This window comes from Lycorma delicatula, chromosome 1 (genome assembly GCF_047948215.1).
Source record: "Lycorma delicatula isolate Av1 chromosome 1, ASM4794821v1, whole genome shotgun sequence".
NCBI classification, from domain to species: domain Eukaryota; kingdom Metazoa; phylum Arthropoda; class Insecta; order Hemiptera; family Fulgoridae; genus Lycorma; species Lycorma delicatula.
In genome coordinates this window covers 377,609,837-377,634,675 of record NC_134455.1, presented here as the reverse complement: position 1 = coordinate 377,634,675, position 24,839 = coordinate 377,609,837, and positions in this window count along the sequence as shown.

Genomic DNA, 24,839 nt, shown 5'->3' with positions numbered 1-24,839 from the left:
TCTGTATCATGCTGTCAAGTTTTGTTGATGATTTTTTCGCTGCTATTTGAAGAAAACATTGAAGCTGATCAAATGATGGAATAATCCTCTATCATAAAAATGTCACATGTCACATGGCTCAATCAACCCAAGTGAAAATCGATGGAGTTGTAATGTCTTCAATAACAATCTTACTGTCCTGATTTATCAATATCATTTTGAAAACTAAAAAGTTGTTTTCAAGTCAGCATTTCACAGAATATTTTTTTAACCTTTTCAGATCATGTAGTCTTGGAACTGGTTATGTACGGCGTCAGTTTTAAAACGCTGTTACAAAATCATTTTATATGGCATCTAAGTCTGTTATTTTGTTTTATATTCACAAAGGAATCAGTTTTATTACAGAATTTTAGACTAGAAAGAATATGACCATGCTTGTGTGTGTGTGTGTGTGAGAGTTGTGTATTATAATTGCTATGATGGTTACGAATTTATTTATTATTTACACAAATAGCTTATCTTACTAGCAACATATCGATGCATTGAAACATATAATAAATTATGATATACGGCACACAAAAAAAAGAAGGAATTTGTAGTCATAAATACGTCACTTTTACTTGAGGTCTATAAATATCTTTTGTGACAAATGATATTGGTAAACATGTAACGCATATCAATACGTAATGAATAACAGTATAAAGTAAAGATGGTTTTTTGTCAATCTGAATAGCCTTTTGAGTGGTGGGGATTTTTATAAAACGTAGTTTTCTGAATCTACATTCACTTATGCTAACATATGTTACTAATCTGTGATTTATGACACGGGTTTTTCATCATATTTTGCCCAATTTTCAACCGATTTGCTTGAAAGTATTATTTTTTAAATCAGCAAACTATGTTTCATAAACACAAAGCAAAAAAAAAAAAAAAAAATTCGCTAATAAAAAACGCAGTAGAAATGCGCAAAAAAAATTCTGCAATTAAATTACCGTAATTTTTGTACCGTTTCAATTTTCTTTTGTTACAGGCATAAAAAATATAAAATCGTAAAGGTTTTTTTTGGTCAAAATCTGTTAAATTTCTTGTAATATACTGTAATTTTTTGAAATTTTTTTCACAAAAGAGTAGCACAAGACTATGAAAGGAGGCAATCAGATAACCAACATGTTTTCACAGAGCGCTAATCAACGGTGGATCATTGTGATGGGAAAAGGTTAAATAGCTAAATGCGATCTATTTATGGATATCTCTCTCATTAATAGAAAAATAGCAGAACTCACTCATTATTGGATGTTCACTTATTAATGCTGATAACAAAAATAGGATAGATATTATGTTTAGATTATACAAAAAAAAAAAAAACATAAGAAAATAAATATATGTATATATCCATACATAAATAGAGATCCTATTCTTCTTCTTATGAATGATTCCTTCCTCTACAAATCAAGAGACCCTGCAGGTTGTGACGGGGCTTGAATGCTCAGTGATACAGAATAGCTGGATCGAAGGTGCAACCATATAGAAGAGGTATCTGTTGAGAGCCAGACTAAGAAATGACTCCTGAAAGAGGGCAGCAGCTCTTTCAGTAGTTAAGGGTGTAGGTCAGGAGGACTTAAATGGCCATATCTACATCACTCAATCTTCTGAGTACTGCGCAGCTGAAAGCAATGGAAAACTACAGCTGTTTTTTTTTCAAGAAAATGTAGCTCTCTGCATTTTCATGTAACAAAGATTGAGGCACCTTCCTTGGTAAAATATTCCGGAGGTAAACTAGTCACCTGTTTGGATCTCTGAGTGGTAACTAATAAGGAGTCACCACAAAATTAAAAAAAAAAAAAAATCTTTTTATGAGTCAGCGTGGAATGTTGTAAATCTAAAAAAGGTTGGTAGGTTACAAAATTTAAAAGGGAAATGAATAGGTTAAATGTAGATGTAGTAGAAATTAGCAAGGTTCAGAAAGAAAAGGAAAACGACTTTTGGTCAGACGATTTTAGAATAATTAACTCAGCTTCAAATGAAGGGCAGGCAGGAGTAGGTTTTGTAATGAACAAGAACATAGAAAAGTGAGTAGAGTATTTCAAAATGCATAGTGATGGAAACATTATAAGGATAAAATCAAAACCTAAGCTTACAATGACTGTTAACGTCTGTATGCCTACAAGTGCCCAAGATGATGATGAGGTAGGGTGTCTATGAAGAAATTGAAGCAATTAAACACATAAAAGGGGATGAAAATTTAATAATAATTGGAGAATGGAATGTAAGCACTGGAAAAGGCAAGGAAGAAATATTGTGGGTAAAAATGAGCTGGACAAAAGGAATGAAAGAGGGGACTGACTTATTGAGCTTTACACGAAGTATAATTTAGTAATTACCAACATCCAGTTTAAAAATCATAACAGAAGAATATACACATGGAAAAAGCCAAGTAGTGCTGCAAGGCATCAGATAGATTATAACATAGTTAAACAAAGATTTAGAAATCAACTCGTTGACTGCAAAGAATATCCAGGAGCAGACATTCATAGCGACCACAATTTAGTGATAATGAAATGTAAATTGGGGTTTAAAAATCTCAAGGAAAGGTTTCAAATGAATCTGTGGAATTTAGAGAAGCTTGAGGAAGAGGAGGTAAAGATTTTTGAGGAGGACATTCCAAGAGGTCTGAGTAAAAAAAGATAGAAAGTATAGAAAAAGAATGGGAGAATGTTAAAAATGAAATTCTTTTAAATCAGCAGAAGCAAACTTAGGCGGAACAAAGAGAACTGACAGAAAACCTTGGATATCAGAGGATATACTGCAGCTGATGGATGAATGTAGAAAATATAAGAATGCTAATGATCAAGAAGGTAAAAGGAGCTACAACAATTAAGAAATACTATAAACAGGAAGTGTAAATTAGTGAAAGAAGAGTGGATTAAAGAAAAGTGTTTAGAAGTAGAAAAAGAAATGATAATTGATAAAGTAGATGGAGTATACAGGAAAGTTAAAGAGAATTTTGTGTTACATAAATTAAAATTTAATAAAGAAAGTACACCAATTTATAATACAAAAGAAAAGGTCAATAGGTGGGTGGAATATATTTAAGCATTATATGAAGGAATTTAATTAGAAAGGGTGTTATAAAGGAAGAAGAGGATGAAAAGGGAGATACTATACCAAGATCTGAATTTAATAGCATTAAAAGATCTGAATGCAGAAAGGCTCCTGGGATAGACAGGTTACCTGCAGAATTACTGAGCACTGCAGGTGAGGAAGCAATAGATAGATTACACAAGCTGGTGTGTAATATTTATGAGAAACGGGAAGTTCCACCCGACTTCAAAAAGAGTGCTATTGTCATGATACCAAAGAAAGCAGGAGCAGATAAATGTGACGAATTCTAACAATTGGCTTATCTACTCATGCATCAAAAATCTTGACTAGAATTCTGTACAAAAGAATTGAGAGGAGAGTGGAAGTAATGTTAGGAGAAGACTAATTTGGTTTCAGGAAAAGTATAGGGACAAGGGAAACAATTTTAGTGCTCAGATTAATAGAAGAAAAAATATTCAAGAAAAACAAACCAACATACTTGGCATTTATAGACTTTAAAAAGGTATTTGATAACGTAGACTGGAATAAAGTATTCAACGTTTTAAAAAAATTTAGGGTTTAAATACTTTTAAAAAAAGTATAGGGGCAGAAGAACAATTGTTAACACTTACAGGAACCAACTTGCAACAGTAATAATCGAAGAACACAACAAAGAAGCCATAATAAAAAAGGGAGTCTGACAAGGGTGTTCCCTATCCCCGTTACTCTTTAATCTTTACACAGAACAAGCAGTTAATGATGTTAAAGAACAATTTAGATAAGGAGTAACAGTGCAAGATGAAAAGATAAAGACACTACAATTTGCTGATGATATAGTAATTCTAGCTGAGCATAAAAAGGATTTAGAAGAAACAATGAATGGCATGGATGAAGCCCTACACAAGAACTACCGCATGAAAATAAACAAGAACAAACCGAAAAAAATGAATTGTAGTAAAAATAATGTAAATGGACCTCTGGATATAAAAACAGGAAGAGAAAGATTATAGAGGTAAAAGAATTTTGTTTGGGAAGCGGAATTATTAAAGATGGAAGAAGCAGTAGTGATATAAAATGCTGAACACTACAAGTGAAATGAACTTTCAGTCAGATATATAATTTGCTTACATCAAAAATCAATTTAAATGTTAGAAAAAATTTTCAAAAGTATGTTTGGAGCATAGCTTTATATGGAAGTGAAACTTGGACGATCGAAAGAGTACCTGAGAAGAAAATATTAAAAGCTTCTGAAATGTGGTGGGTAGATCACTCTATCTATCCACCCAGAGAGTGATAAATAAAGAGGTGTTGTGGCAAATTATGATGAATGAAGTATTTGGAAAACTGTAGTTGTAGAAGGAAGAGATAGACTTATGGCCACATATTAAGGCATCTTGGAATAGTTGCTTTAATACTGGAGGAACATGTAGATGGGAAAAGTTGTGCAGGCATGCAACGTTTGGAATATGGAAAACAAATTGTTAGGGATGTAGAATGTAGGGGATATAACGAAATGAAACAAACTGCAAATGTTCCTTGAACCGAAAATTGTCATCAAGGATAATACCCAGGTACTTTTGAGCCGTAACGTACCGAATAGAGAGAATGCTTTAAGGCACCACTACCCGGCGGGTGCCACACTGGTGGCGTTCGCCGATGATTTAGCACTTTTAATTCTGCGCAAAACAGAAGAGGAACTGATGGCGGCCGGTAAATAAGGGGCTGACATGATTAAGAGGTGGCTAATAGCTCATGATCTACGGCTCGCTGAAGACAAAGTGAAACTGATTGTTATGGTTCGGAGACGCAGACTACATCCATTGCATTTTAGAGTGGGAAACACGATGGTCTACCCTAGCCTAGCCGCGAAGTATTTAGGCGTGTGGCTGGATAAGCACCGGTCCTTTATTATACATGTTGAGGAAACGGCGATAAAGGACGAAAATGTGGTGAAGGTGCTCAGCAAAATCATGAGGAAAAAGGGCGGTCCTCAGATGGGAAAGAGGAAACTGTTGGCTAGTGTGCGATCTTCGGTAGTTTTATGTGGAGTTACTGTATAGCTGGAAGCGTTGTCGAAGGCCAGGAACGTGAGGCGTTTGGTTATGCAATAACATAGGCTAAATATACGTATCATCGCAGGGTATCGTACAATCAGGGCCGAGGCGTCATGGGTTGTAGCTGGGTTGCCGCCCATAGACTTACAAGCGCAAATGAGAGCTTCAATGGTGGCCAGACGGGACAGAAAGAAAGCAACTGACGGTCTCTACATGGCTTGGCATGACAGATGGCGGGATTCGGATAAAGGAAAATGGACCTATGGGCTCATCAGTGACATCAGGAACTGGGTGGAGCATGGTAACACAGGCTATGAATTCATCCGGTTCCTGTCTGGAAATGGATGTTTCCGGGACTATCTGTAGATAGTCACTGTCATGATTGCAGCCGGCTGGATACAGCAGAGCACGTGGTGTTCTTTTGCCCTAGATGGCACGACTTAAGAGTAGTGCTCGAGGATCAGGGTGTGGAGGGGACCAACAATATAATCGAGGTGATGCTCAGCAATAGCGATGAATGGGAATGTGTTTCGACTATGATCGCAGTCTCAAACAACCGGTAGTCTGTGTAAAGGGAAGAGTGTGGGACAACTGAGAGTAATCAAAAAAAAAAAATGTTCAACACATAAGCGGGTTTTTCCTGTGTAGTTCTAAAAAATCTGTTAAGAAGATGCATCACGAACTATCAATCCCGGTGATAGTGTGAATTTTTTAATGAAGTGCTTACATATATGTCCATATCACGCACAACTGTAACAGGCTTTGAAGCCTATCGACTGTGCAGTGCTTGCCGACTTCGTGATCGAAATGTTACAGCATGAAGTTGACTTTCTTGATGGTATAGTTTTAGTGATGAACAGCATTTCATCTAGGGAAAAAGTTAACTCGGTTAATATCTGAGGGCCAGAAAATCCTCATGTACTCTTAAATGGGAACGGGACTCCCAAAAATCCAATAACTAGTGATAATTTACCTTTTTAATTTTTATGAAAATTTTAAATAAATGATATACTCTCAAATGTATTATTTGAGGAAAGTACGCATCATATTCAAGTAAGCAACTTCTGTTATTTTGCTTTAACGAAAAAGAACGACAAGGAAAACTTGAACTTGGGTTATCTCTCAGAAGTTAGAATACATTTAAATATGCAAAGATTTCTGGTAATTTTTTTCCAGATTCTTGATCCCTTTCTCCCAATATCACGATTGTGTCATGATGTGCTCTATTCTATGAACATAAAAAATTATACTTCAGAATTTAGAACACCACAATGGAGTTTTCACCAGACTTGGAAAGCCAGCGTAAACATGGTATTATCTGACAAAGAGTGGTTTCCTATAAATCATTTCAGGAACTTAAATTTCCTGTGGTGACTGACAATTAGTTTGATGATTAATTTTTTAGCCTCTAAAAACCAACCCTTATTAGAAAGATGAATATGATAATACTGGAAGTGGCTTGAAACAAAACTGCAGGGAGGTTTAATTTGCTTTAAAATGACTACAATAAAATTTGCTTTTCAATAAAACTACAAAAGAAAAATTCAGAAGCTTTATGAATGATTTTAGTACAGAAATTTTTCATAATGATATTGAAACTGTTCAGATTATATATGGAAATTGTGCTTTATAATTAAACAAAAAGTAATGTTCCACATTTACACAATTAATAATCAAAAAATAAAATAAAATGAATATTTATTATTAATATAACAATAAAAATTATAAAGTTCATTTTCATAGCAACCATATAAAAATTATATTTTAAACATTTATTTAAATTTATTATCAAGAAGAATAGAATTGTGAGTTGACATATTTAATTAAAGCTGACAGAAAATGTTGAATACTGCAATCTGGAATAAGTCTACTATTATAATATTTTTACTTAGGTGAGCAAGCACATTTATTTTTACCACTCGCTCTTGGACTATGTAAGTGAGATTCACGGTACAGAACCTTTCAGTCGAATTTTGAAGCGCTTCTGCTTATCCATTCATTCTGAAATTTTGCATACAGGTTTGCTCCTGATAACACATTTTAGCAACATTTTCAAGTTGTTAAGATCCTCAAATTGCTAAGTGAAAAAAATGCTTGTTGAACTTATGCAACCTCTTTTACATGCATATTTTCTTAGTGAAGGAATTACCCATGTTTGTGATATTGTCGTTTCAGTTGACTAAATTGAACAAAAGTATTTTTTTCTACGGCTGAGGCAGAAATTCAAATTTCATACAACTGTTACATTCAACATTTGCCTGATGATTCATGATACTTATGAGCTAGTAAATAAAAGGCATTACTCCTCTTCAGTCATAAGTGAGAAGTGCACATTTCCCTGTGTAGATTACAAAGATCAAAATCACCATAAAATTGAAAAAAAAAAAAAAGCATTAAAAAGGTTCAGAAAAATTACAAAAAAAAAAGTAATTTTGCTGCCAGCAGGACTTAGAGACTAAAAAGTAGCAATGAAAAAAAAATGTGGCTGTTGTGGGACTGGCCGACAGAAGTGAAAACCTCAAACAATTATTACCGATTATTGGTTAATAATGATATTTTATTTATTATTATTCTATTACTGATTTCAGTGTATTTGGTTATTTATTTTAAATGACATAATACACTAATTATTAAATGTAATATGAAGTAATGGTTAATTAAATAATTTGACAATAAAAATTATAAATATTTTCCGTATTAAATATGTCTTGGAAAACATTTTAATTTTAAAAACGAATTATATTATTTTATTATAATATGTTGTTACATTATATTATTATTTTACAATTATTCTTTTACATTATTAATTTCTACTCTATTTACATTCTTTGTATTATCTGATTCTTCTAAAAATGAAAAAAATTGGTTTATGATAACTAAATATGAAATAAATACCCTTGAATAAAATTTATCTAAATATCTTGTAAATACGGCATCTATTGTTGTTCCATACTTATATGTTGTACTTATATTACAGCATTAAAATTATTGTAATATCACAGTCTTTATTTTTGTCCACTTGACATAAATTACCAATCTTTCCATTAGTCAAGCCATCTGAAACATCTACGTTTGTAGTTAATATGTAGTATTTATCAATAACAAATATTATTTCATATGGTAATCCTCCAGCGTCATTAGTAGTCATTTTATGTAATTTTTGTCTAACAAAATTTTGTTGTTCTGAGTTTTGACATCCAATACATACATATTTAGCTACTGAAACGATTTTATTTTCTGCAGCACTTAAAATACAATTGTTTAATTCGTGTACTGCTGCATTAGATAAGAAATATATAATAAAATTTAGCAAATTAACTATAAGTAAATTTTTAATTATAAGTAAACGTAAAAAAAAATTGTTATTCTTTTGAATATCTCGAATAGCGCGAAAAATATATGCTTTATCTATTGCATTGCATGTACTATGCCTATATATATATTTATAGAAGTATAATTTATTGCATTCTTTTTAGAATGTACTAATGCACATTAATATTCTATTCAAGATTCATTTATTTTAAAGTAATTAAAATAATTTTAATTTTTTTTTTCAGATGTTATGTTAAAAAGTAAATTAAAATGTATCTTTCCAGTACTAACAATGAGTACATTACAAAAAAAGAGTTAGTCAATATGAAATTATTGTTAAAAGTAATTATGAAAAGCTTCTTAAATGGTGTTGATTATGAAAGTAATAAAAAATATAAAATGGTAAAGCTATAAATAAAGGATAAAAGTCCACTTGCATATTTTACAAAGGTGAGCGTCAAACTTATGTTTATTGTTTAACATAATTTCTCTTTTTCAGGAAATTAACAATTATTTTCAGGCACATAAGAAATGAATGTAATATAAAAACAAATTATTCAATATGAAATTGCTGTTTAATGTAATTGTAAAAGAATGAAAGGGTGAGTGCCAAAATATCATTAGTTTTTTTAAAATTAAATCTCTTTTTTTCAGGATACAAATTTTTTTCACACCAAGACCAACACCAACACATTTTATTCAATTTTCAGAAAAGTTAGTTTCTGCTTTTTTTGTAAAAAATTATCCGCTTTTTTGTAACGTTTGAATAAAAATTCTGAATCATTTTTTCTCTTGTAGCAATACATTTTGCCGTTAAATATGATTTGTAATAGATAATCAATTAAGATACGGTTTAATCACATTTTATTAATATTGAAAAGTGGCTGTCTGTGTATGTATATTTTGACGTGATTAATTTACTGGTGGGAGATCTGTAGGCTACATCTATTTTGGTCATAAATGCAGATTTTTATAGTTAGCTATAGAAATTTTTCTATAGTGTTGCTTTATTGTAATAGCATATTATATATTATGCTATTATAATATAGTTATGCTATTGTTATATAATTTCTATAGTTATGCGCAGGTACAGCGCCTAAACGCCGTCCCTAAACTCAAAAATTGTACACCCGGAGTTTCATTTCACGGAATATACGACGGGCGTGGTCCCGAATGCTGCCTTGATGATCAAAGCACCCGGTTATGATCACAGCACCCGGTGGTCACCGGATGACATACCTGCATTTGGTATTTTAGAACGAACCCTAGAAAAAACTACTTAACTTACATTCGAGAAGTTACAATCGAAGATTTAAAAATCATTAATTATCAATAGAAATTTAGCTTATCAATAGTAAATTAAAAAACATATTAATAATTGAAACGTGACATTTAATCCACTAAAATTAAGTAAATTTACTAATATGTATTAAAATAATTAATTTACTCCTTTAAGTAAAATGTAGTTGTGTTATTCTTCGCTAGAGAAACGACAGTACATTGTATAGAAAAATCTGCCCGACCTATTTTCAGTTTAAAACTGTTTTAAATTAATCAAGTTGTAATAAAAATGTTGATAAAGCTGCATATCATTGCAGAAATAGATTTTCTTAATGAATTCAGGTTATTTCGATAAATAGGTAATAAATTTCGATAAATTTGTAATTTCAAATTTTTATCCTCTAACCGGTTTACAAATCGCGTCGCTAGATAGCAGTTCTTGATAATGATACGTAGCGATTAATTGAAATGTAAAATTTAAAAGAAAAATTTTAAAGAGATTATACTAATTTTATTCATCATCACGTCAGCCAGATTGATGTAGACATGCTGCAAAGAATTGAGGCCAGTTACCGTGAAAGTCTAAAACAACGTATTCCCCAAAATGGACATCACTTGCCGGACATAATTTTTCGTTCATGAGTAAGTAACAAATGCTTTGATTTAACAAGTGTTTCAGTACCAATAAAACTTTTTTAAAGTAAATATTCAATTTTTATGATTATTTTGAAAACATCCGGTTCCCGTGAATGACCCTGTATTTGGTTATAATACAAATAAATACAAATTTATTTTCTACTTGAATACTTTACATGTTATTATTATATCCCGCTACTTTGCAATTTCACTACTTAAACACCAACACATTTTATTCAATTATCAGAAAATTTAGTTTCTGCTTATTTTTGTAAAAAATTATCCGCTTTTTTGTAACGTTTGAATAAAAAATTCTGAATCATTTTTTCTCTTGTAGCAATACATTTTGCAATTAAATATGATTTGTAATAGATTATCAATTAATAGACGGTTTAATCACATTTTAATAATATTGAAAAGTGGCTAAATATGATTTCTAATAGATTACCAAATAATAAACGGTTTAATCACATTTTAATAATATTGAAAAGTGGCTGTCTGTGTATGTATATTTTGACGTGATTGATTTACTGGTGAGAGATCTGTAGGCTACATCTATTTTGGTCATAAATGCAGATTTTTATAGTTAGCTATAGAAATTTTTCTATAGTGTTGCTTTATTGTAATAGCATATTATATATTATGCTATTATAATATAGTTATGCTATGGTTATATAATTTGTATAGTTATGCGCAGGTACAGCGCCTAAACGCCGTCCCTAAACTCAAAAATTGTACACCCGGAGTTTCATCTCACGGAATATACGACGGGCGTGGTCCCGAATGCTGCCTTGATGATCAAAGCACCCGGTTATGATCACATCACCCGGTGGTCACCGGATGACATACCTGCATTTGGTATTTTAGAACGAATCCTAGAAAAAACTACTTAACTTACATTCGAGAAGTTAAATCTAAGATTTAAAAATCATTAGATTATCAATAAAAATTTAGCTTATCAATAGTTAATTAAAAAAACATATTAATAATTGAAACGTGACATTTAATCCACTAAAATTAAGTAAATTTACTAATATATATTAAAATAATTAATTTACTCCTTTAAGTAAAATGTAGTTGTGTTATTCTTCGCTAGAGAAATGACAGTACATAGTTTAACAACAGTACATTGTATAGAAAAATCTGCCCGACCTATTTTCAGTTTAAAACTGTTTTAAATTAATCAAGTCGTAATAAAAATTTTGATGAAATAAAGCTACATATCATCGCAGATAATGAAATGTAGATTGGGGTTTAAAAACCTGAAGAAAAGGTGTCAGATGAATCGGTGGAATTTAGAGAAGCTTGAGGAAGAGGAGGTAAAGAAGATTTTTGAGGAGGACATCGCAAGAGGTCTGAGTAAAAAAGATAAGGTACTAAATGTAGAAGAAGAATGGGAGAATGTTAGAGATCCTATTCTACTTCTTATGAATGATTCTTTCCTCTACAAATCAAGAGACCCTGCAGGTTGTGACGGGGCTTGAATGCTCAGTGATACAGAATAGCTGGATCGAAGGTGAAACCATATAGAAGAGGTATCTGTTGTGAGCCAGACTAAGGAATGACTACTGAAAGAGGGCAGCAGCTCTTTCAGTAGTTAAGGGTGTAGGTCAGGAGGACTTAAATGGCCATATCTACATCACTCAATCTTCTGAGTACTGCGCAGCTGAAAGCAATGGAAAACTACAGCTGTTTTTTTTTCCAAGAAAATGTAGCTCTCTGCATTTTCATGTAACAAAGATTGAGGCACCTTCCTTGGTAAAATATTCCGGAGGTAAACTAGTAACCTGTTTGGATCTCTGACTGATTTATTGAGCTTTACACGAAGTATAATTTAGTAATTACCAACATCCAGTTTAAAAATCATAACAGAAGAATATACACATGGAAAAAGCCAAGTAGTGCTGCAAGGCATCAGATAGATTATAACATAGTTAAACAAAGATTTAGAAATCAACTCGTTGACTGCAAAGAATATCCAGGAGCAGACATTCATAGCGACCACAATTTAGTGATAATGAAATGTAAATTGGGGTTTAAAAATCTCAAGGAAAGGTTTCAAATGAATCTATGGAATTTAGAGAAGCTTGAGGAAGAGGAGGTAAAGATTTTTGAGGAGGACATTGCAAGAGGTCTGAGTAAAAAAAGATAGAAAGTATAGAAAAAGAATGGGAGAATGTTAAAAAGGAAATTCTTAAATCAGCAGAAGCAAACTTAGGCGGAACAAAGAGAACTGACAGAAAACCTTGGATATCAGAGGATATACTGCAGCTGATGGATGAATGTAGAAAATATAAGAATGCTAATGATCAAGAAGGTAAAAGGAGCTACGACAATTAAGAAATACTATAAACAGGAAGTGTAAATTAGTGAAAGAAGAGTGGATTAAAGAAAAGTGTTTAGAAGTAGAAAGAGAAATGATAATTGGTAAAGTAGATGGAGCATACAGGAAAGTTAAGGTGAATTTTGTGGTACATAAATTAAAATTTAATAAAGAAGGTACACCAATTTATAATACAAAAGAAAAGATCAATAGGTGGGTGGAATATATTTAAGCATTATATGAAGGAATTTAATTAGAAAGGGTGTTATAAAGGAAGAAGAGGATGAAAAGGGAGATACTATACCAAGATCTGAATTTAATAGCATTAAAAGATCTGAATGCAGAAAGGCTCCTGGGATAGACAGGATACCTGCAGAATTACTGTGCAATGCAGGTGAGAAAGCGATAAATACATTCTAAAACTTATGTGTAATATTTACTAAAAATGGGAAGTTCCATCAGACTCTGCAGGAGCAGATAAATGTGAAGAATACAGAACAATTAGCTTAACTACTCATGCATCAAAAATCTTAACTAGAATTCTGTACAGAAGAATTGAGAGGAGAGTGAAAGAAGTGTTAGGAGAAGACCAATTTGGTTTCAGGAAAAGTATAGGGACAAGGGAAGCAATTTTAGGCTTCAGATTAATAGTAGAAGGAAGATTAAAGAAAAACAAACCAACATACTTGGCGTTCATAGACCTAGAAAAGGCATTCGATAACGTAGATTGGAATAAAGTATTCAACGTTTTAAAAAAATTTAGGGTTTAAATACTTTTAAAAAAAGTATAGGGGCAGAAGAACAATTGCTAACATTTGCAGGAACCAACTTGCTACAGTAATAATCGAAGAACATAACAAAGAAGCCATAAGAAAAAAGGGAGTCTGACAAGGGTGTTCCCTATCCCTGTTACTTTTTAATCTTTACCCAGAACAAGCAGTTAATGATGTTAAAGAACAATTTAGATCTGGAGTAACAGTGCAAGATGAAAAGATAAAGACACTACAATTTGCTGATGATATAGTAATTCTAGCTGAGCATAAAAAGGATTTAGAAGAAACAATGAATGCCATGGATGAAGTCTTACACAAGAACTACCACATGAAAATAAACAAGAACAAACCGAAAAAAATGAAATGTAGTGAAAATAATGTAAATGGACCTCTGGATATAAAAACAGGAAGAGAAAGATTATAGAGGTAAAAGAATTTTGTTTGGGAAGCGGAATTATTAAAGATGGAAGAAGCAGTAGTGATATAAAATGCTGAACACTACAAGTGAAATGAACTTTCAGTCAGATATATAATTTGCTTACATCAAAAATCAATTTAAATGTTAGAAAAAATTTTCAAAAGTATGTTTGGAGCATAGCTTTATATGGAAGTGAAACTTGGACGATCGAAAGAGTACCTGAGAAGAAAATATTAAAAGCTTCTGAAATGTGGTGGGTAGATCACTCTATCTATTCACCCAGAGAGTGATAAATAAACTGGTGTTGTGGCAAATTGATGATGAATGAAGCATTTGGAAAAATATAGTTTTAGAAGGAAGAGATAGACTTATGGGCAAATATTAAGGCATCTTGGAATAGTTGCTTTAATACTGGAGGAACATGTAGATGGGAAAAATAGTGCAGGCAGGCAATGTTTGGAATATGGAAAACAAATTGTTAGGGATGTAGAATGTAGGGGATATAACGAAATGAAATGAATGGCACTAGAAAGGGAATCTTGGAGAACTGCATCAAACCAGTCAAATGGCTGAAGATAAAAAAAGGAGTGATTTCTAAATGTAAATTAAAACTCTAAATAACATTCAACAACTGAGTCTGTTAACTAATAACCAATTATCTATGAATTTCAAAACCAAATTAACAAAAAATAATTAATATACAAATAAAGTAATAATATATGTAATAAAGCTAATCTTAAATATGGTAAAAAAAAATATGAAACTGATAAATAAAAAACAGCAGCAAATATAATAAATAAATTTAATGGCATAACAGGCTTTAGAATAAAGCTTACAATAAGCTTAAAAAAAGCAATTCAAAGAAGACATAATGTATTAAAAAAAAGTTATATAAGTTACTTATATAACTTTTATATAACTTTCATCCGGGGGTCATCCGGGGTCTTCGTGTAGTCATAAAGAATTTAGGCTTCCGGTGGAAAAATCTAAAAACAACAGAAATATTTTGATCGAGAATGACGATATAGTAGAGAAAAGGTTGCATTATTTACGCTCCATAATGCGGTGCAGAGAAGAAAATCGTCCATTTATACGCGTAGGTGAAACCTTTTCATCTACATCCTTTTTCTTGTTTAGCTCCCAGGAATGACCGTCAGATATTACTTCGGAGGATGATATGTACGAGTGTAAGAGAAGTAATCTTGTACGGTCTCGCTTCGGCCGTTTTTGAAGCGAGTGGTTAATTGAAACTCGACCACCAAAGAACACCGGTATTCACGATCTATTATTCAAATCCGTGTAAAAGTAACTGCCTTTATTAGGATTTCAACGTTGGAACCGTCGACTTTGAAATCAGTTGATTTGCGAAGACGCGTTTACACTAGACCAAGCGACGTTGGATAGATGAAATCTTTAATCTTTATACATTCTTCCCACACGAATACCCGTGGTCTTACAGTTATTCAGAAGGGCTGAAAACTCCTGTTTCTAAAGAAAGTCGAGAAAATAGTAGTTAATACGGGAGGAGAATACGGTTTTATCGGATATGCTCTCCTAATATTTAATTCGGGTCAAAAACCGGGCGATACCGTCACGATATGTATTATAATTATTTTCAAAAATCGGTTGTGTATCATTGGCTACCGAATCTTTCACAGAGATCTGTAATAATTACTATATCATCGGAAAATCGTAGTATCTTTATCTTTTCACCTTGTACTGTTACTCGAGATGTAAATTGTTTTTTAACATCATTAACTGCTAGTTCCATGCAAAGATTAAAAAGTAACGGGGATAGGGAACATCCTTGTCGGACTCCCTTTCTTATTACGGCTTCTTTCCTATGTTCTTCAATTATTACTGTTGCTGTTTGGTTCCTGTAAAATGCAAAAGATTGCGTAAATTGATGTGAGATTATTTGAATAGAATTAAAAATTATTAAGTAGGTATTTATTTAATTAAAATATATTATTAGTGCTAAAAATAAATATTTTATCAATTCAAACTAATTTCTAACGGTTAAAAATTATTTCATCTCCAAATTAGCCAAAACCAACAATTTTAAAAAACTTACTATTTTAAAATTACGCGATCATACATCAGCGCCATCTATTGTATTTTGTGAGAACTAACACATTTATAATATATGTAGCTCTATCGTCTCGTGATAATTTTGATTACGAGTCGGCTCTTTTTTTTCCCCATGGAAAAGTCTATCCCAAAATCTCCGTACAACGCGCCTAAAAAAGTTTTCACTTCAAAAAAGTAAATTTCATCTTTACCCATTTTACCACCTAAATTCGGAATTTAAAAAAAATCTTTCTTAGTTTGCAGTTACACTATAAGAAGAATTTTTAGCAGAAATTTTCAGTAGTTTTGATTTGGCGTAGATTTTGTATAAATCATGATATGTTGTCTTCAATTTCAATAATGAGAAATGCAGCACCGAAAGAATTATTTATTATTTATACAGTTAAATTAATAATTTTTCATTTTTCGATAACATTTCCGATTAACCGTTATCTGTTAGATCGAGAGTTTATGTGATGCATGCAAAAGTTATCTTTCAGTCTCCTAACAAATACCCCGTTCGAATCTAGAAAATCTGACGATTATTTAGAGAGATATCATAAAAGCATCCCATCGCACCTCCCACTGGACAAACTGGCGGCCATTCGTAGGTGGTGAAAATCAGTTTTCCAATTTTGTAGGACCAGGTAAACTTCCTAGAACCCACCGGGTTGGTCTAGCGGTGAACGCGTCTTTCCAAATCAGCTGATCTCGAAGTCGAGTGTTGCAGCATTTAAATCCTACTAATGTCAGTTACTTTTATACGGATTTGAATACTAGATCGTGGATACCGGTGTTCTTTGACGGTCGGGTCTCAATTAACCGCACATCTCAGGAACGGTCGGACTGAGACTGTACAAGACTAAACTTCATTTACACTCGTACATATCATCCTCTGAAGTAATACCTGAACGTTAATTCCCAGAGGCAAAACTGGAAAAAGAAGAAAGTAAACTTCCTAGGCTAAAAAGTTCTAAAATATCTAAAATTTAAGCTGTTAAATACCGAGTTTCTTCGATTAGTTACAGCTAAAAACCCAAAAACGAGTAAACAAGGTCGTTTTTTGCAAAGCCAATATTTATAGTAAAAATAACATTTTTGCTATTAGATGAATTTTATAAGCAAGTTACCTATTGTAATGGGTATCATGATTCGACTTCCGGAAAATTTCGATATATCTTCGCGTTTACCAATATACCGATATACCTTCAGACCCCAAAACCACCGTCAGGTTAAAAGTTTATATATGTTTCACTTTCTTGTGGACATAACTGCCGTAATTTTGAGCCGATCACTTTCAAATTGATAAATAAATTAGAACGACCCCAACTCTCGGTCGAGTTCGTAAATGGGAAAAATCGGACCGTGGGAGTGGAAATTGGGGTCTTTTTTTCGAAAAAACAAAATATCACGATAACTTTCTTATCGACTACAGTGTCGTTGATCCTTGATCCTTGCATATCGGGTAATTTCTGTCCAAAAGAGCCCAGTCCGTTCTTGTCCAGTATTTACTAGTACAGTCCAAACCAGACCGGTCCAGTCAATCCAGATCGGGCAGTAGAAATCCAGCATAAACTTGTGTTTGTATTATATTTATTTAGTGATTCTTGTTTCCACGGTTACGCAACAATAAGTAAAAATAAATTTCTATATTAATCGAATAATATAAAATAAAATTTTACAAAACAGCCAATTTGGTAACTACCCCTACCAATTACCTCTTAAGTAAGGAATGAATAAAATACCGAATTTACCATTAACAGTTATTAAAAACAGAAGGATTAACAGTTTAATTTCTTTTCATTAGATTATAATGTAAAATTATTTATCTAGGATAACAAATATCTTCTTAGAAACACCTTAAATAAATAATTATATAATACAATTTAATAGAAAGTTGTGTGTACATATAGGTCTTACGTAAAAGTTATAAAAATTCCTCAAATAATTTTTTTTTAAATATTAGGCATAGAGAATAGATTGTCAAAATGTCTCTGCTACAAAACTGTCTAATTTTTACTTCCTTGTACGAAATAATACGATCGAAGTAAATAATACGGGATTTTTTCTTTACCTTCTGTTCACTAAAGATCACGTTTCCAAAATGTCACATTTCTTCGGTCCATCTATTCAGGTTTATACTTTCTTTTTTTCTTTTTCATTGGAAACGTAGATTTCAAATCAATTTTCTTAATTTATCTCCGTCTTTACACAGATCATTATAATGTTTATTATTTTGAGATCTGTTTATGTAGAGATTAAATAGGGTTTAGTCAAGCATCGATTCCGGTGGCGGCTCGTACTTAAAATTACTGGGGGGTGCTGCTCCAGAAAAACCTTTTCTGGACCTTTTCAAGGCCGTGGTCAAATTTTTATGGAAATTAAAAGAATTATGGAAATTAAAAGAATGAATCGAATTCGGTTTAACCGAATAAATAATAAAATGTCAATACGAATAATATTTTTTAGTATTATTAGATAATAACTTAATAAAATGTCTACTTAAAAACACTGTACTCTAACGGTGCTTAATTTAAATTTCTATCACACAGAAACAAATACGTAGTTATTTTTTTACTAATTACCTTCTCTTTTGCCCTTCCAGCGTATTTTTGGACGGTTGTGGCGATCAAAGAGTTCTTGCTTTACACCATTTTCTGATCGCTACTGAAAAACAACTAAACCGCTTTCGTATTCCTTCCACCGACTAAACTAGAAAAGGGAACGACGAGGAAGTAAAAACACACACACACACGCGGAGTAAAAACAAAACTAAACTACCTTCTTCCAGCACGCAAGGGTCAGAACTGCGTGAGCGACAGTTCTTTCTCTTCCTCAAATCATCGTTCAGCGTTCAGCGTTCTTTACGCGCATGCGTAGAATAACCAAACAGCACGCCGTTGTAACTGTGAAGCTCACAGTTACATATAAAGATTTTTGTATGTTTTCATAAACCGCGGCACGGCTACTGAAATTAAGCGTAAGGATTATATATTGTACACGTATAAAAAAAGAATTAAAGTAAAAAAGGAATCGTTATATTAAATGTTATCGATAATATCAAGTGGAAATAGGGGATGCTGCAGTTCACCAGTGCCTGTACGATAGTCGCGTGTTGCTACCGAATATTATCGTCGCGTAATTTCTTTTATATGCATCAGGATTTACAGGAGATGCTTGCGAATCGGCCACCTGAACACTCACACGCGCAGTTTGTTTACTTGAATTCTATAAGCTAACTGAATAAGATATACATGAAAAATTGATGATTTGTGACATCGAAGTAACTTAACTAGGAAGATTTCCTTCATTTTTAACGCGATTCAATTTAATTGTGTCAAGAATGCGTAAATCTTGAAAAGACTTAAATAAAATCTAAACCGACAACGATTGTTAACGTCTATATGCCTACAAGCGCCCATGATGATGATGAGGTAGAGTGTGTATACGAAGAGATTGATGAAGCAATTATACACGTAAAAGGAGATGAAAATTTAATAATAGTTGGAGATTGGAATGCAAGCATTGGAGAAGGCAAGGAAGGAAATATAGTGGGTGAATACGGGCTGGGCAAAAGGAATGAAAGAGGGAACCGACTTATAGAGTTTTGCACGAAGTATAATTCATCAACATTACAAAAGCAGCTCATGTTTCTGTTACTTTTTTATAATAAAATGTAGAAAGTTAATTACTTTGTGTAATTTTTTGGAAATCTTTTCATTGCAATAATGTAGTTTCATGAACTATGTTATTATTATTTTTGAGAACTATATTATTATTTATAGAATTATTGTAGTATTATTATATTTTTATTTATATTATAAATTATTTATAGTATTATAAATAATATTATAAAATACTTGCTGATTTAAAATGTTTGTCTATTGTTAATAAGGAACAAATTTATTTCTAACCCTTATTATGGTAGTTGATTAGCAGTGTTATTAAATAATGCACGCTTAGTCAAGATTTGAAGTACCTTTAAATTGATTTTTTTTATACAAAAGTATTATACATATGTTTTCCATAGATCTCTGAATTTGTTTTATGAAACATCATGTATTACGTAACTACCAATTTTTTTCTGTAATTTCTTTTTTAAACCTTTATTGTTTTTAAACAATACCAACACTTGTGTGACTATATCTTTTATTAAAAATTACTTTTAGTGTTAGCGTTGTACAGTATAAATTATAAAATGTAGAACTAATATTATAAGTGATTGAGCATCTTTTAACAACATGAGATTCTTCATTAAAAATTCTATTATTATAGAATAATACAATTTAAGCGTATAATTTCCAATTTGGCTGTTTAAAAAACTATTGAATTATCATTACTTATCAGCCAGTTCAGCTGTATTTTTATCTGATATAGATTTGAATTTTTAAAATTATTCTTTTAATGGTTATTTAGGATATAAGTTGAACTCTTATAAAATCTCAATTTTCTAGAATTAAAAGTCAAGGAATTACTGTGATCGTGTAGGAGGTACAGTTGCGTCAATCATTAATAATTAATCACAAGACAGTAATATCTGTTATGGAAGTGGACTGTATAGATGTGACACAATAAGCTAGGTTTAGTCATTAGAGTGAAAGTCTTTGGTCATTTTAAATCAAAGAAAACAAAATAAAGTCATAAAAGTGATATAGCAGATTTTTTAATACTATATATTAAAAATACAACATAAGTACTGAAGATCTCTTCATCATCCTCATGGTAGTGTTCATCACAAAACATGCACCTATGGTAATTGTACAATTAGAAACTCAAAACACCAAAAGCCTCTGTCTATTCCTCTAACTAGACCATAACTTTCTAAATTCACATTTTAATGTGTGATTCCTCATGTTCACCAAGCATCTTACTATCTAGCTTCCTATGATTTCTATTTGAAAATTTCCTGTATTTCGCAATTTGAAAATGCCGTATAAAGAAAGGGTTGGAATTTTATAGCCAAGAGGATATTATGAAAAGTGTAACATCACTGCTAGATGCCATTCTGAATCAAGACCTCCAGAAATATTCTGAGCAATGAGAAAAGTGCTGGAGTATATATCTGGGATCAAAGGATCGTACTTTTAATTCAATATGATTTTTCAAACTTTTAGTCAGAGCTAAAACTTTGAGATACTTTTATTGTAATTCTTGAAGATGGAATACTTTTTAACAGATCTTAGAGAACCAATTTCTCTAAGGGCACAACCACAATGCATTCCAAGTTTTCCTACCGTGATCTTATAAAATAAATTAGTACTACAGTTGCAATCTTTTGTGATTTTTCGAGTAAAGGGCTAAATTTTGCCAGCTTTTCTCAATGAGAGTACGTCTCCTTATGTAGAGCTTTGTGCCAGTCAGTCATCAGTTTTTATTATATATAAATAAGGACCTTTGGCTGCAATATAAATATACATATTAGTTTTCTCCAATATCTAGTTCATGTTTCTGTATAGCTACTAAAAAAACATTTATACATTCCTACACATTTAAGTTTAGGAATCTGCTATTTTTGATATAGTGCAACAAAGTGTTATGTATTTGTAACAAATAACATTATTCACTTGCATTTCTCAAGAACCTTATCATGCTACTGTTTCCATTTTTAATAATTTATTTAAACATCTAAAAACTATTTTGATCAATTTTCTTATTTTGAAATTACTCAGGTTATTCTAAATTATTTTCTATACAATAACAGCCTTAATTAAAAAAAAAAAACTTAACTAAATCCTTTCAAAACTATTGTTTTATACTGATTTAATTTATTTTACTCCCATCGAGTATTTGCATCAGTGGTATTTTCCTAATCAGTAATAATTGTAAAAAACCTTCATTCTACCCATTACTTAAGGTGGAGTGTGTGGAGGTGGTTTATTTGTTTGCATATTTGTTTTTGCCTCTGTAATCCAAAAAGGCTATATCTATTTTAATGGAATAAGACTTGATAACAAATTATTTTTGTTAATTGTGTAACACTTGTTTGTGTTGATACGAAGAAAACAAACTGTAATTACTAGATGATATTTTCTTTCAGCTAATAAACCAAAATTGTTTGAAACTTGAGTGGAAATCAAATAAAAATACTAAAAAGGTGGATTTATAAAAGTAGGTGTGTGTGTGTGTGTGTGTATATATATATATATATATATATATATATATGTGTGTGTGTGTGTGTGTGTGTGTGTGTAGGTTAAATCATTATCATAAATCAATTGTTTAAAAACTGATTTTTGAAATCAAAGGTTCTGATGTTCAAATCCGAGTAAATGTTACTAGCTTTTAGTAGTATCCATTAGATAGTGAATACCAGTGTACTTTGAAATTTGGGGTTCAATTAACCATATGTCTCAGGAATGGTCGGCTTGAGTCTGTGTAAGCCTACACCTCATTTAGATGTCATACATATCATATCCACACCTCATTGGGCCATGGGGAGGTTACTTATTATTCATTAGTTGAACAATTAGCAACGTACAAATTAAGAAAAATAGAAAAAAAAGATTTCATTAAAATTGTTTCTTACTTCATTAAAAAGAAAAAAATCGTATTGGAGAAGACAGATTGTATCATAAAATGATATTCAAACTTTTTTATTTTACAGTTTCAGCACTGACTTGCCATTACAATTTCTGATAGAACTCTGTTTGAAAACAACAGAAAACACTATTTGGTTCACTATATAATAATGTTTCCCTCTATGAATCGTGTGACCTTGCTGATGGTGAGGAGGTTTGAATACTCAGTGATTCAGAGCAGCTGGACCAAATGTGCAACCATATTGCAGTGGTATCTGTTGAGAGCCAGACTAAGGAATGATTCCTGACAGAGAACAGTAGCTCTTTCGGTAGCTGTTAAAGGCATACGTCAGGAAGTCTTAAATGGGCATATCAACATCAACCAATCTTCTGAGTACTGCACAGCTGAAAGCAATGGAAAACAACAGTTTTTTTTTTCAAGAAAATGAAGCTCTCTGCATTTTCATGTAAAAAAGATGTCTCCCTTGTTAAAATATTTCGGAGGAAAAGTAGTACCTTCTTCGGATGTCTGGATAAATACTGCTAAGGAAGGGGGGTCACCAGAAAATTAAAAAAATAACATTCTAAAGTTGGAGTATGGAATTTTAGAAGTCTAAAACAGGTTGGTAGATTAGATAATTTAAAGAGGGAAATGGGTAGATTAAATGTAGATGTAGTAGGAATTAGGGAGGTACAGTGGGAAGAGGAAAACTACTTTTGGTCAGGCGATTTTAGAATGTGTAGAGACCAAGATTTGGTGTGGATACGTACTGCATCCTGACGCTCCGTAAGGTGGATTTTAAGGTGTTTGTTTCTTGTTTTATCGTGATAGAAATGTGTGTGTGTGTGTGTGTGTGTGTGTGTGTATATATATGTGTGCGCGCACGTGCTAGATCTGTTCAAGACGAGTGTTTTGATACAAAAACCTCCGAAATCGGTTGGTTAGTTCTTGAGGTAGAGAAGTTTTTAGTGTACAAAAACACGTGGAGCGTGAATACGAAAGTGCAATTAACGCTTATTTAGTGCCAATTATTAGTTTTAAATTAGTAGTAATAGATTAAACAGGTACGTTTAATAACAGTTTTAAGGTAATTTAAGCAGTTTTAAGGCAACGTGGTTAACCTACAATTCGCCACGTGCTTGGGAATTGTAGGTTAATATCCAATCGGCCATTTTGTATCCATAAGCTTTTATTCACATTGATAGTTGCAAAGAGGTTGCAGGCAAAACTATATACTATTGCTAGCATGGGTACCACCCTTGCGTTTTCTTCTGCAAATTGATTCCAGGAATCAGGCGTAGAGCGCGATTCTTCGGCCGGTGCAGAAATGTCGCAATCTGTATCCAAGAAAGTAGAGGAAATGGATATGAAGTTCCCTGCAACACACAGCAGGAAGACGTCGAGGTCCCCTATGGCGACCCCGACGACCAGTATGGTCGATCTGCGGAAGGGTGACGAGGAGGCTGGAGAGTAGTGAAGAAGAGACGTCTGACGGCACCGACTTGGAATACTCGCTCGACGAGGTCCATATGCCCGTGACACTCATCCGTCAGAGCATATATACTAAAACTGAGGTAAAGGAGTGAGCCTTTCGAACCAGAGATAAGGCGGAAGACTTGGCGGCAGTCGTCCATGCCATGCACTTTGCGAGATGTCGCACTCCAAATTCATGGTGAACAAGAATACTCAGACGGAGCGATAGGATACAGGAGAGATCAAATGGATGCTAATGGAGGGCTCAGTTGATGATCTGGCTGCAGCTGTACGGCGAAAATGGCCCAAGGAAGCCTTCATGATGGTGGAGGACAGGGATGGCCCCCTACCGGAGCGGTAAAACGGAGCGCTGGTGTACGTTCTTGACTTAAAAGGGAAAAGGGAGGGTTCATACACCAAACACGTATGCTCCAAGATAATTGGAGTATGCGCCAGGCTGAACAGGGGCACCTCCGTTCTGGCCTGGTGTTGAAGGATGTCTCCCAGGCATCTGTGGTAGGGGAGGCTATAGAGCAACTGGGATCTGCCACTACATACGTGATGATAGTCGCAGGAGACGACGACAGACTGGTGGCCAATATGGTGGATGGCCTGACGAAGCTGTCTACAATAAAGAACAGGTGGAGATAGTTGCGCTGAATGATGACAGGCATGATTACGAGAAAGGTAGTAGAATGTTGGGGAGGTAAGCGGGGAGTCCCATTTTATATGATGGGTAATGGGCCAAAAAAGGACCAAAAGCCCCGGAGGGACCGCAGACGGTCACGGTCATGCGGAAAGAAAGTGTCCCCTACAAATAGCTATTAAAGGATATTAAGAAAAGTGTGGGTGAGGAAAAGGATGTCACCTGACCGTTGACATCCTTTGGGTGCGGAAAGGGCCACGGGAAGAGTTGCAAC